Source organism: Talpa occidentalis, unplaced genomic scaffold, assembly GCF_014898055.3.
Source record: "Talpa occidentalis isolate TD23 unplaced genomic scaffold, MPIMG_talOcc4v2.1 talOcc4.8, whole genome shotgun sequence".
NCBI classification, from domain to species: Eukaryota; Metazoa; Chordata; class Mammalia; order Eulipotyphla; family Talpidae; genus Talpa; species Talpa occidentalis.
The window spans coordinates 95,872,156-95,887,020 of NW_023605194.1; the positions used below are offsets into that span (position 1 = coordinate 95,872,156).

At 40.1% G+C, this 14,865-nt stretch overlaps 1 long non-coding RNA gene across 2 annotated transcripts; it reads left to right on the forward strand.

Moving 5' to 3' along the window:
* The first annotated feature begins 1,422 nt into the window (after positions 1-1,422).
* On the forward strand, positions 1,423-12,749 carry LOC119234255 (uncharacterized). 2 transcript variants are annotated; one of them, XR_005122564.2, is made up of 4 exons: positions 1,423-1,575; positions 3,784-3,861; positions 5,504-5,587; positions 12,634-12,749. It is a non-coding gene; the product is annotated as an uncharacterized LOC119234255 (long non-coding RNA). The 2 variants fall into 2 exon arrangements; XR_008549910.1 differs by lacking the exon at positions 12,634-12,749 and adding an exon at positions 5,814-5,889.
* The last annotated feature ends 2,116 nt before the right edge of the window (positions 12,750-14,865 follow it).

Consider the following 14,865-nt stretch of genomic DNA (forward strand, 5'->3'; position numbering starts at 1 on the left):
GACTTCTGGCTTATTTATTTTTATGTATCAACTTTAGAAATAACTTGTTTTGTTGAAAAATCCCATTGTAATTCAGGTTATAAATTAATTTAGGAAGAATTGTTATCTTTATGGTCCCATTCTGTCAAGAATGCATTTGCCATTTTATTTAGTTAAATATTCTTTCACATTCCTTAGTAACACATTATTGGTTTTTTTTTTTTTTTAATTATTCTTTTATTTATTTATTTATTTATTTATTTATTTAGTTTGTTTGTTTATACATGCACTGGGTACAGTCAGAAGCGCGGGAGGGTGAGAGAATTCACCAGAGCCAGAGCGGGGAGCAGAGCAGGCAGAAGGACCAAAGTACACTACTGAGGGGAGCAGCGGGCGGCAGGAGAGGTCTGCGCGCCATGTGGGACCCTCCTCCGGTGGCCGGGGAGCAGCCGGGGATCGAACCTGCGCTGCAGAGGCTGCGGGCAGCTTCGCGACCCAGCGCTCAACCTCTGTGCCACCGGGGAGGGAGGCCCAGTAACACATTATTGTTAAATTCACATCTGGGTACATCTTTGTTGTGAAACTTTGTCATGTGGGTCACTTTCTCAATGTACCTTCTAATTGGTTGTTGTTTATGTATGTGAAATCCTTTGCCTAAATAATATGTCTCACATTTTTTTCTATCCATTATAATCTGGTGATAGATATTTAGTTTGTGTCCACACCTTAGTTATTGTGACTAGTGCTGCAATTTACATGGGAGTTCTAATATCGCCCATGTAGAGAGCTTGATTTTAATTCTTTTAGGTAAATATCCAGAAGTAAGATTGTTATATCAAATAGTTCTATTTTTTTTGAAAACCATATTTTCCATGGTGACTTCACCATTTTGCATTCACACCAACTGTGCACAAGGGTTCTGATTTCACCACATCTGATTCAACATTTGTATACAATTTCAGTTAAACAAGATGAATAAGTTATAGAGATGGGTTGCTGTACAACATAGTATGTATAGGAAACAATTTTGTAATATACACTAAAAATTTTATAATAAGGGTAGATATTAGGTATTCTTACTACAACAAAACAAAATAAAAAGAGAAAGCATGGATAGAATATGGATACTGTTTCCTTATTTTTCAATCAATTGTTAATATATTTATAGAATGATAGCTTTACCCTTTTAATCTAGCAATATCACATTTGAACAGTTAAAAAGAAATCATAAAACACTAACATGATATTAATCACAGGGTAATCCATTTGCTTTGAAAAGTGAGTCAGTAATATAAATCCCCCTTTTCTTTTTGTGGCAGTGGGAGCTTTTTGGCTGCTTTTTACTTCATAACTGTTCATACGTTTGCTGTAATTTCACTTTTCTCTGCCAGGACTTTCAATTTTTCTTTCTGCACTGTTTTGTCTTTGAATACAGTTTTGTATTCAAGCCAAGAACCTGTCATTTGGAGCTCCAGTCACCTGAATAGGTCATCAAGCATCCCAGAATGATAATTTTGGGCAATCTGCATTGTGGTCACCAGAGATGTCCAGAATGGCTAGTGTATTTCCAGCCTCCCAAACTATTTGGATCTCCAGGTAACTGTCAGGTAGAATCACCATAAATTCTTTGCTACAAGCAATTTTGCTGTAAGCATTTTCTTCATATATCTAGTTGGTTATAAGAAAATTTTGATATTAAAAAGATAAAATCATGGGCCTCCCTGGTGGCGCAGTAGGTTGAGTGCCCCTCTGTGAGGCTGTCCGGAGCCTCTGCAGTGCAGGTTCGATTCCTGGCCAGCCAGGGAGATTCCCACATGGTGGGGCAGACCTTTCCTGTCTTGCCGGTTACTCCCCTCAGCAGTGTGCTTTGGTCCTTCTGCCTGTTCTGCTCCACACTCTGTCTCTGGTGAATTCTCTCACCCTCCCGCACCTCTGGCCTGTACCCCAGTGCTTATATAAATAAATAAATCTTAAAAAAATTTAAAAAAAGATAAAATCATGTAAAGTAAAAAGGGGCATTAATTTTAAGGCTATTATGAAATACTTTCTCTTTGCTAAAATTTCTTCATTAAGAGATATCAGTGTCCAAATATTAAGATGCACATTTGAGACTGAGTGTTTTGAAAGGCTTCTGCACTGCTATTTGAATGTTGCTATTTTTTCATCATTATGTGTAACATACATAACAGGTGGGACATGCCTGTACTACCTTTAAATGTTCCATCATGAGCCCAGACCTTCCATTTCACCAAATCATCTAAGTCAAATTCTGTGCCAAAACCCAAAATTCTGTCTACATTTTGTTCTTCACTATCAAATAGCAGAAAATTTTACCAAGTTCAAGGGACTTACACTCATCAGGGATCACATAATTACTTCTTATCTGGGGGAGGAGTTTGATTTTTTTTTTTTGCCTCCAACTTCTAATATTTCATGATAAATTTGGTAAAAATCTCATTAGAGGACAAGGTGTTATATCTAAATTAACATAAAAATTGATAATTCTTTTCAATAATTAGTAACTGCCTTTTTCATTTCTGCATAGCTTGGTAAACTTGGTTTTCATGGGTGGGTGGGAATACTGTGCTCACTGGAGGAGTTTCAGACTGATACGTTGTCATTTTCTAGTACAGTATGCAATCTGGCTTCACAATCTCTTACTTCACACTTCCAGTAAGTTTTATCACTATAGTATAAAAATGGGAGTACTGTGTCAGTTGAAACCAAACTGTCAACCAAATTGTCAACCAGTTATTTAACTTTTACAGCAAAATTGCTTTACAACCAATTAGTTATGTGGTGAAAATGCTTAGGGAAAAGAGCTTATGACTATTAGTCCTAGAATCCTGGGAGACAAACTGTATGTCCTGCCTTCTCTTCCCTACTCTCTCAGTGGCATTGGGACCCAATGGCTCTTGGGTGCTCTGCATTTGTCGCTAGTTACCTGGCCAGCCTATTAGAGGACACAGGAGTCCAGCTCCTACACTCCCACCATCCAGAGACTATAATAACCTGGCTGCCAGCATTTCTCAAAATATAGAGCTAGAGTCTTTGCTCCCTTCCCTCTGTGGACTTCCTCTCTAGAATTCTCTGTACCCAAACAGATCACCAGAAAAATTATGGTAGATTTTCATGTAAACACTGAGAGACCTCTTCTCCACCAATCTTATTCCAGCACGTTCCTCTCTCTGATGCAAGTGATAACAGTGACACAATATTCTCCAAATGCTGCTACTCGTGCTGTCTCTGTTTTATGTCTTCAAACCTGAGAAGGCAGTGCTGGGGAAGGGTCATGACCTGGGATAACGCATGTCCCTGCAGGGATGGGGCCAACCTGTTGCACCTTGGGTTGCCTGAGCCCGTGGGCCGTGCCTCTTGTTTGCTGCCATTGTCTTGCAGCTGCCTCACATGTGGCTTTTTCCCACCTGGGATAGTGCTCCCTTTCCCCTGCATTTTCAAAAGGTGAAGTTTTCAAGTTTGAAAAACAGTGGGATAAAAACATTGTGTCTGTACCGTCTAGTAAAATGCCAGTGTGTTCTTTGGCAGGATCAAAGGTTAATGTAACTCCTTTCACCACTTAATCAAAAAATATACAGATTTTGTCAGATGAACTGGTCATCTTGCCTCATAACACACAATACTGGATCCTAACATGGGGCCAGCTGAATAGTGATTGAGAAAGAGCTTTAGGATTTATTTAGAATTTCCTAATGCCAACTGTGAGGTGCTTGTGTAAGCCCATTTGAAATCCATAAAATACACAGACTGGGGAACTCACTGCTAACAGAAATTTCTTTCTTGCAGTTTTGGAGGCTGGAATGCCAGCATCAAGGTGCCTCTTTCTGGCACCTTCTGGCTCCTCCTCACTGTGTGCTTCCATGTGTAAGTACCAGGGATTCCCCTGGAACCTCTTTCCCAAGGCACTAATCCTATTCATGGAAGATTCTACCCTCAGGATTTAAACACCTCCCACAGATCCCACCCACTAACATTATTGCCTCAGGCACTGACACAGACAACTCTGGAATTCTGTTGGGGACACAAACTTGGCTATTGTAATGCTGGAGAGGAGAGAGAAGAGTTGGGGGCAGGGGACATTTTGATCATCATTTACATTTTGCCTTGTATTGGCCTAATTGGATAATGGTTTAATAAATACAAGGACCTATCAAGAATATAGTATTCCTGTGCAGGTGAGATGAATTTCACTCCCACAAATCCACTCCCTTCCCTGCCTGGTCCACTGTTGAGCAAGGTGAGCCTCCATTTGGTTTTGACAGCACTATTTTGGGAACACTAAACTGACTCACCCCCATTGTTTTATATTTGAAGAAACTGAGTTCTCTTAGTCTCAGAGCGACTCTCCCAGGATCTCCTACCTTATCACACACAGCGGCCATGGTGCCTGACAGCGTGCTCAGTGCTCCTGGTGCCGAGTGGGGCCAGGGTCCTGTGAGGTCCCAGACAGAGCGTGACCTTCATGCCATTATACCTTATACACAATTGCTTTTTCTTGAACTTTCTGAGTTATCTTTAAATACAGCCTCAATGACAGTAGCAAACTTTTGAAATGACAAGCTTGGGTTTAAGGAGACTGATATAAAGCAAAAAGAAAGTTTTTAGTAGAAAACATGAGAAATTGGTAAATAGTTACATGACTTGGTGCCAGGCATGTTGTCTGGGATTGGGGAGGTTTTTGTTCCCTTAATATCTCAGAGAGAATGTTGTCCTAAGAAGACTGGCAGGGAAATGTATTATGGAAGGAAATAGGTAGCTCTCTGGTGACTTGAATGAAAGAAAGCTGGGATCAGTCATGACTGGTTTGCTTTCTGTCTATTTCTTCTTTCTTATTCGATTGCCATATTGGTGCAACTTTGCTGTGTGTCAGATCATCTTTTTGAAAAACAGATTGTTTTCCAAATTCTTAATCTCTTTATCAACTGATCCACCTATCCATCATCTGGTATTCACACTTTGGGCTGTCATGCAATTGCCTCATTATATTTATTATTTTTGAACACCAGACTTATTTTTTGTTTGTTTGTTTTGTCTGAACTCTGTATCACAAGCAGAGAGAGCTATGGGTGAATGATTGAGCTCATAATATATAGAACAGAGACTAGACATACTGCTCTTATTTTAAATTATTATGTTTAAATCTCTCTCTCTCTCATTAAGTGGCCAATAAGTGTTACCACTAATAGAAGAGTTGAGAAAAGCAAGAATGTAATAAAGAAGGTTGAGACTAGGCATCAGTTAGTTCTTGATGGATGGAGAAGAACTGGATCAATGGAAGGGATAATGGATACCTCTAGAGGAAGGAGAATGATGTCGGCTCAGGCTGGAGTCAGGAAACTATGTGTGTGCTTGGGGAGTAGTTTGGCTCAGCATGCTCAAGGTGGATGATTTATGGGGAATGATGGACAGAAGACCTACAGTTTGATGTGGTCTGTGGCATCTTGAATATCTATAAGAATTCATATTTTAAAATTCATAATTTAAAATTCATATTTTAAACTTTTAGCACAAGTGAGAATGCTGAGGTATGAAGTAGCATGGACGGTACCAGAAGCTTTGATGGGAGAACTGCCAATGTAAAAGTACAAGGGTAAGCATTTTAAAAGCAATTTATTCCATAATTCTTGTATGCACAATGCTAGTTGCTAGGGATACAACACTGAATTAGAATGATGAGAATTGTAGGTCTCCACCCTAAAGAGCTGTAGAAAAGGCAAACAGACATTTACAATGCACATGGTGTCTGTGTCCATCATTACATCTCAATGCATCAAAGCCTATGAGATAAGTGAGAAGAGCATCTGACTATCTTGCAGGCTGGGCAGGGAAGGTTTCCCAGAAGTGACATCTCAACTAAGGTCATGAAGGATTTCAGTACCACGATGTACTAGCTGCTCCTTTGAAGGCCTTGAACTTTGCATGTTCCACAATCTCTGCCTGGCATACTAATTGAGGTAAATGACTAGACGTGACCCCTGATCCAGGGTGATATACCCACTCCAGAGACACTGTCACCTATTCCCAAGGAAATCAATGTCTCCTTGCTATGTGGGAAAGAAAATTTAGTATCTATTTCTGCAGTTCTGGAATGAGGATAGCTGCACCAGATTCTGGAGCTTCCTTGGTTCAAGAATAGGTACTTTAACAAAGTACATTGGCCTGAGGAAGATCATCTTAAAGTGTCCTCCTGAAGAAAACATGTCTGCCTTTTATCTTTAGATCAATCCGAACTTTCAAACTAAGGATGGAGAAAAGTATGGCTCTGACAGTCTTCGAGTAGCAACTTTGTCTTTATCCCTTGCTACTGAATGATAGAAACATCAAGAGATCCTTTCGCAGTGTAAGACTGGACTGTTTCTTTAAGCGATTTTAAAAACAGACATTTATGTATATCATAGGCTTCATGTTCAATGTAAAGACAAGAAGTTAAAATGTTTTATTCTTCAGTTTAATATAAAACACTTAGTAATCATGGTGACATGTTCCTGGTGAAAACTGCCCTTTAGCGCCACAACCTAGGCCTCTTTGCAATGTTTTCTGCTTCTGACTATGAATCCTAAATTGCCTGACGTAGCCTTCGTTGACAACAATCTGTATTAGCTGCCATTTTACTCAGCATATCCTTACTTGTTCTTTTGTTTGAGAACTTTCTTTCTTTTTTTAAAAGATTTATTTATTTATTTACACAAGAACTGGGGTACAGGGCAGATGCATGGGAGGGTGAGAGGATTCACCAGAGACAGAGCGGGGAGCAGAACAGTCAGACTGACGAAGTATGCTACTGAGGGGAGCAACGGGAGAGACAGGAGAGGTCTGTTGTGCCATGTGGGACCCTCACTGGCCGGCATCGAACCAGTGCTGCAGAGGCTACGGGCAGCTTCCCAGCGCTGCGCTCAACAGCCTACATCACCAGGGGAGGCCCTATTTGAGAACTTTCTGCATCACTTTGTCTTAGGCTTATACAAAGAGCTGACAGAGAATCATGGGAAACCAGGCATTTCTCAGCATGCCCTGCTGGTAGTATCTTGCTCTTCTCCTGGGTAGTACAGCACTTAGGGCTCATTCCTGGAAGATGGTGAACTGCTGCTCCTTTTCTTTCAGGCCATGAGATGTCTTCTCCTGTTTGTTTCAAAGCATGAAGGCTGATTTTGACATGAAGAGAAATTTCTTATTTTTAAATTAATAAATTAATTAATTTTTGACTGAGGTACCTCCATCAGGTATCACCACCATAGTGCATCTACCACCAACTCACCCATATTCCTCCACCATAGAGCGCTGTGCTCCTTCTTTCTTTGTTGTACCCCACCCTCTCCCCTTCCCTGCCTTGGTGTCTCAGTTCTGTAATCAGCTATCGGTATAGTTTTTCAACTTGTCTTTATCTGACTCTTAATGTAGGTACTTGGAGAAATCTTGATTATTTCCAGTCCACCTCTCCTCAGGAGAAATTACGAAGTCTGATATTACATTGTCTCTAAGCCTTGGTGTTGCTGTGGTACATTTTCATATAATTTTTCTTTCCTTGGTGGTGTTTTGTGTGAATCACAGGCATCATTTTCACTAAGACATTCTAGGCACTTTTTCATCACTGATTCCTTCCTGGCCTACAAAGGAAGTTACCAGCAGTGGGTTAATGTTTCTGACTTCACTCTTCTTTTTTTTTTTTTTTCTGTTCAGCATGAATAATTTGGGGGAAAACAGTGTTATTCTTTTTGCTTAGTATTTCCCTCTTAAGAAACATCAAGTACATTATGACCATTACTTGGAAACAATGCATAGCTTGTTGGGTCTGTGTGTTAGGTAAGTGTGTGTGTTTTTCTCAACAGATGTTGAATGCAATATTCAGGTCATGTGTGAGGCAGAATACTTAGAAGAATGCTTCAGAGCCAGTTGACTTTAAACTACTTGCTAAATCTCATTGTTTATTACTTGGAAACAATGGAGAAGAGGAAGTGGAGGAAAACTGCTTGGTTAATATTAAATGAAAGTCATCCTTCTCCTCCACATAGGACCTGTCACCCCATGGTAAATTATAAGCTAAGCAAAGTTTTGAAAGATTGATTAGAAATCTTTGAACCAAACCCAAACAAAGCATGGCCCCGTGGCATGAGTTTCCTGTGATACGTTTGTTGGGTGGTTTTCTACAGACCAACAGTGAGTCTGTACAACATTGATTCTCACTGTCAACCTTGGGACTATTTTTTCATATAGGAGAAGAGGTGTAGCTAGCAGAAGTCTGGAGAGAAGTGGATTTAGAAGGACCGGGAAGAAAGGGAAGATTTTCCTGGTGAGACAGAGATTTGTCTCTACTTTAGGTCGACAGAGTGTTTGTTTTTAATGTTTCTTCAAGTAAGATCAAATATCCACTCCATGTGGGCTGTGAATTTACCAGCAAGCTAAGCCACCAGGCAGAGGAGGCAAGGTTGGAGGGATGAACATCACTGTTAAAATTAACAGGGATTAGTTTCCTCCTGTAATGGTTAATTTTATGTGTCAACTTTGCTTGGCCACGATACCCAGATACTTGGTCAAAAAACCAGCCTGTCACTGCAAAGTTAGTCTTTAGAAGAAATTAACGTTTAGATCAGTTGGCCTTGAGTAAAGTAGATTACCTTTTGTTATATGGGAGAGACTCAGCTTATTGAAGGCCTTAAGAGACATAAGAGTGAGGTTTCTTGAAGAAGAAGGAATTCTGCCTTCAGACTGCCTTTAGATTTGAGCAGCAATATATGCTTTTCTCTGAGTTTCTAGCCTGCTGGCCTACACTGAAGTTTTCAGACTTGACAGCCCCCACAAATGATTATGAGACAATTCCTTAAAGTAAATAAATCTATCTATCTATCTATCTATCTATCTATCTATCTATCTATCTATCTACCTACCTACCTATCTTCATCATCATCATCATCATCATCATCTATCTAGTTATCTTCTATCTAAATATCTATCATCTACTTACCTAGTGATCTACCTACTTATTTATGATCTATCTACCCACCTATCCATCCATCCTAGTGATTCTGTTCTCTGGAGAATGTTGACTGGTATATTTAGCCAAGTATGAAGATGATTACCCGACTAGTTATCTCCACAAGGGCCAATTTACCCTTTCTTTGGTAATAATTCATTCACCCTCAAGTCATGAAGTCAGCTCACACCTGAATCTGAGAAGCTCCTAGAATGACTCCGCATAGCCCACAAGTCAAGTATAAACTTCTATGGCTGTGAGTTAGGGCATGTTACATGTTTACTATCCTACCTATCAACCTCTGCTCTAGGCAGATAGTTTCTTATTCCACCTGAATTTACCAGAACAATTTCCACTTCTGCACCTTGATGCAGTTTGTTTCCCATGCATGGAATATTCTTCTTTTATTCTTCCAATCCCTCCACTCTGTCAAAACACAGCTTAAATTCTACCTCCTCTGTGTAATTTCTTCTGACTTTTCCTGTTTCTTAACTCCACTTGTATCTCCAGCCAGCCTTACATTGTAATGATTTATTCTTTAATATTGATTCAAATATGTGTATTAATCCAACTGTAGGCTTCTGGAAAGAAAACATAAAGCCATTTATTCATTCAGACTATCCCATGCTGCCATGAGAGTGCGTAGCACATGAAGGCATCATAGTGTACTTGACAATGGGCTTCTGGGAAAGTCATCTGGTGTTATGTAACATGACCAATGTTCCTAGACTGGTAGTTACATGTTAAAATGCAGAGTCTGCCAATTATTTTTCATTAGGAGGAAATGGTCCTGTCTTGGTGTGGTGAATATGAACAATGCTAATGACTTCCTAACAGCTATTGTCTTTCTCACCTATCAGTAAATTGCCATTACTACCTGGTGATAATTCCTGCTATAATTCTCTTTGAGGTGTTTGCTTATCCTGTGCTTTAGTGTTTCATCAGTTTTTATCTCAGAGATAAAGACCTGCACTATGAACCACAGTATCTGACACATTGTGGGCCTTCCATTAGCTAAACTGTCATGGAAAGAGTACAGAGAGATGTTCCGCCATTTCATACTTCCATGCCATGGTTCATGTAGCATCCTTTGCATGAAATACCCTTTTTATTTTATCCCTCCAAGTTTAGTTTAAATTTCTATCTTCTGTGACATCTTTATATTTAGGCTGTGCTAGTTACTCCTTACTTGAGACCACATGTAGCCCATAATTCTGCTTTTGCACTTGACTTGTGATTACCTGCTTCTTTGTATTTTCTTCTCTGTCCCACCCCTAAACAGGATATCAGAGTCTTGCACAAAATACTAATCTATGTTTTATTCATTTTGGAATCACCAATCCTTGGCACATATTAGATAATAAATTCTTGATGATCGATATGTGAAGGATGAAAGCTAGTTGAAAGAGTTGAATATACTTATTTTTAGACTGACTTCTGCATAGGGTGAAACTTGATGTGGTACAGTTTTAGGAGACATTCCTCATTTTTCAACTACCTTCTAATTCTCTCATTGATGGAATGTCACTTTTTCCTTTAATAGGGGACAATGACCATCATTTTACAATTAGGAAAAAGGCTTAATAGATAGTTACCCTTTGGGGAGGACAGATTCTACTCACCTTGGATGATCTATCATGAATTATAATGAAGGAATTGGGTGGGGTGGGGACATCACTGTCCTGAAAGATTAGTGAGTCAGGATAAGACATGATAGAAAAGGATGCTGGGAATTTTTACCTGGTCTCATCAGGCACACTAGGAACTCCTCTGCGGTGCTCTGAGATCATTGTGGAGAGATCATCTTAGTGTCTCTTGTGGGTATGTGCTGATTCTTTTGATTATATTAACTTTGTTGCTTTATCATTACACAATCAACAGATAAAGGATTTAACCCCTCTTAGTCACAGTTACCTCTTGTAAATGAGGATTACAACACTTAACTCAAAAAATCAGGTCTAGGGACCAAATAAGATCATAGATATGAGAACTGATACGGCGCTTTGCAAATGAAAGATTAGTGTATTATTTTCTAATTTTTTCCCCTAGTAACTAGTACTGGCATACAATGGGCATATTTTTTAAATGTCATATTTTGCACACATGCAGTGCACAACTTGTGGTCACAAATGGGACTCTTGTGCATCTGTTTCAGGACTTAACCAAGAAAAGGGTTTCCAAGTAGAATATGGGAACCATTGTTTCTTCCTACCAAAGAGTATATTCACCACCTTTGAAGACTGAATCCAACCCAGATGATCTCATTTTTCCCTTTTGTCCATTAATGCACATATCTTATTTTTTTCAGCCCTATACTGTCACCTTTTGGATATAGGGAAATTTGGCAATTCTTTTCTTGGGGTCTCTGCCTGATGACAGTACAGGTTGGAGTGGGCCATAGCCAAGGAGGGGTTCTTTCAGTATAGTGTCCGGTGAATATTTACATTGGCTTTGGGAGCTGACTATGTTGTAGCCTCTAACCACACTGGAAAGTCCTCTGACCTGAGGCTGTGCTTCATTTTATGGTTTTTTCTTATCCAGAGATTGTTTCACTGCCCCTAACCCACACAATTATTCATTTTTAAATGCTCATCAGATTTTTGAGATATTGTTCCTACTTTCCTGGGCAATAGGAAGAATATAAAGTTGAGTTTTAAATTGAAGGACTAGTGTTCAGGGATAACAATGGAATAGAGATAAGGTCAGAGCCATCCTTTTACATAAGCCTTGGACACCATAGAAAAAGTCCTACAATGGACCTCCCCGGTGGCGCAGCAGTTGAGCGCTGGGTTGCGAAGCTGCCCGCAGCCTCTTCAGCACCAGTTCGATCCCCGGCTGCTCCCCAGCCATCGGAGGAGGGTCCCACATGGTGCGCAGACCTCTCCCGCCGCCCGCTGCTCCCCTCAGCAGTGTACCTCGGTCCTTCTGCCTGCTCTGCTCCCCGCTCTGGCTCTGGTGAATTCTCTCACCCTCCCGCGCTTCTGACTGTACCCAGTGCTTGTATAAATAAATAAATAAGTAATAAATCTTAAAAAAAAAAAAAAGTCCTACAATGAACTCAACTACCCTGTCTTGGGTATGTCCCAGTCTCCTCCATCTCCATCTCCCTGCTGGGTAGTGGTTTTTCAGAACCAGTCTGTCCTGAACATACCATGGGCAATGGTAACTAATAGGCTCAAAGACTGTAGCAACATGGGGAAAATGTCTTTAGGAAGGAGGGTAATCCTGCAAAACAGAGACCATAGATATCAGAGTACATCGAATTTTTGGTATGTTCTTATAACTGGAAGATACGTAATATGGGTGATGTCTTTGTGTGATGGTTAATTTTACATGTCAACTTGACTGGGCCATGGAATGCCCAGTCATCATTCTGGGTACTCCTGTGAGGGCATTTTTGGACAAAATTAACATTTGAATCAGTGGACTGAGTAAGGTGGATTACTCTCTCTACTGTAGGTGGGTCTCATCCAGGCAGTTGATGGCCTGAATAGAACAAAAAGGCTATTCGCCTCCCTGTAACAGAGAATTCTTCCTGCCTGACTGCTTTTGAAGTGGGATTCAGCTTTTCCCTGCCTTTGGACTTAAAGTGAAACATCAGCTTTCCTGGGTCTTGAACCTGCTGTTCTTGAGAGTAGAACTTCACCATCAGCTCTTCCGGTTCTCAGGCCTTCCGACTCAGAGTGGAATTAAATCATCAGCTCTCCGGGGTCTCCAGCTTGCAAACTCACCCTGCAGATCTTGGGACTTACCGGCCTCCAAAATCATGTGAGTCAATTCCATATAACCTCTCTCTATATAGCTTGCTAGTCTCATTTCTCTAGCGAACCCCAACTAATATACCCAGTCTCTCTGTCTGAGATTCAGCGATGGGTCAGTGTAATTGATAAAGATGTAAAGTTCACAGGGAGGTTATTCAAGCAGCTCGTGTATCTGGTGCCTGGTTACTAACTCCTGTCTCATGTTTCCATCTGGCAAGGCAGGAAGTCTGGTACTTGAGCATGACTTGACTAAGGGCCAGCTCCTGCTCCAACTGTGTCTCCCAGAAGGGGATTTTCTAGGCCAATAGTGGATCTAGGGGTCTCTCTGAGAAAAGAGTCTTTGCCTAAAGGACCTGGAAAGCGGTATAGAAGAGTAAAATCAACAGAATACTAAATTTTTAGGGAACCAGTACAACAACTTAGTGGCATAACAGGAGCCCGATCACACAGTTTTCATCCTGGTTATACTTCATGATGTGTGTACCTTAAACATTGAATCAAATATTTTGAATGTGAGAGATTCTGAAACTTTTGCCACTTGTGAATGGGATGAGAACAAGTTGAAAAAGACTCCGAGTGCCATGTTTTTGAATCACTGAATCATGTATCTAGAACAGGTCTAGAGTAGTCTGGAAGTAGGATGGAATAACTTTTAGCTCTATTTCTACTTTTAATTCAGGGGATGACCTTGACAAATTTACTTAATTGCTCTTTGCCTCTTGTGTCCATTTGCTTCTTGAAAAATGGTCCTCTTAGCAACTATTGAGTATATAATAGAGCATTGTTAATTATAGTCACCCTGCTGTACATTCATTCCCAGAACTTACTCATCTTATACCTAACCTTGCTGAGGTAATCATTTATATACATATAAATCATCATGTTGTATACCTTAAAATTACACAATGTTGTATATCATTATATCTCAATAAATTTGAAAAAAAAAGTGGAAAAAATACAAGGAAACAAACAAATAAAAAAGTGATTCTCAAACTACAGCCTCTGTATCACCTGGGAACTAGTTAGAAATTTAGAATCTCATACCCTGCCTCAGGCCTACTATATCACATCTGCATTTCAACAAGATTTCCAGGTTTACATGTTAAAGTTTGACAAGCACTGGTATGAAGGAAAAAGCACAACATTTTGGACTTATTTTAAAACTACTGTTTTCTTGGTCTGGATACTCCTGTGTGACTTTGGACATGTTACTGAAACTCTCTGTGCTGCAAATTCCCAATCTGAAAACTAGGGATAAAAATATCTGCCTATCAACTTGATGGAATTTTCATGAGGGCCAAATTAATTAAAATGTCACAAATGTTGAGTGACTTCTGTGTGCCTGGGCCTGTGTTGAGTGCTGGAGTATAAGGTGATGGCTCAGACACAGTCTTGGTGTCCAGGAACTCAACCTCTAGTGCAATGGGAAAATATGTATGAAAATACTTTGTAAATGCAAAGGGCTACCTAAATGTTAGCTATTATTAGTATTAATGGAGATAATAATACTTGCCCTACTTAAGCTGCATGGTTATTATTAAACTCAAGTGAGATAAAGCATGTCAAAGCCATTTGAAAAACTGAAAAGTACTGACGTAAGAACTTATTATTAGTATTATTATTGCCATCAGTGAGTGAATGATAATTAAGTCCAGTAGGGGAAAACCTAGATTTAATTACATTTACTCAGGCCACAGAGGATCGTGGAGTTTAAATACCAAACTTGGGACTCTTAGTTGAACACGCCAAGGGATTCTCACCAGCTTTTGGTTTTGTAGGGGAGCTGCATCAAAAATTAAGTCTGTTAATACTTCTGCTATTTTAGACTATCTGATCCTAGAAGCAGGGATTTCTTTGCAGTTTATTGGCGACTCACTGAAATGCATCCACCTGTGAGGTGGAATGTTCTATCTGATCGGCAGCCTGACAATAGCACTACCCTGCCAATTAGGATGTGGTCAGGTGGAAAAAAATACAGGCAGCCTCGCTCTGCAAGGTCCTCTATCTGGGCACAGGCTCAGGGGCAATCTCTTGCTCAGTGTACTGCTGTCCACTGGACCCACAACATCATGCTGTCACCCTGTGTGCTCACAGTGGGCAAAGGAACTTGGAAATCTCCCAGTCTGACTCCCTTCTTCA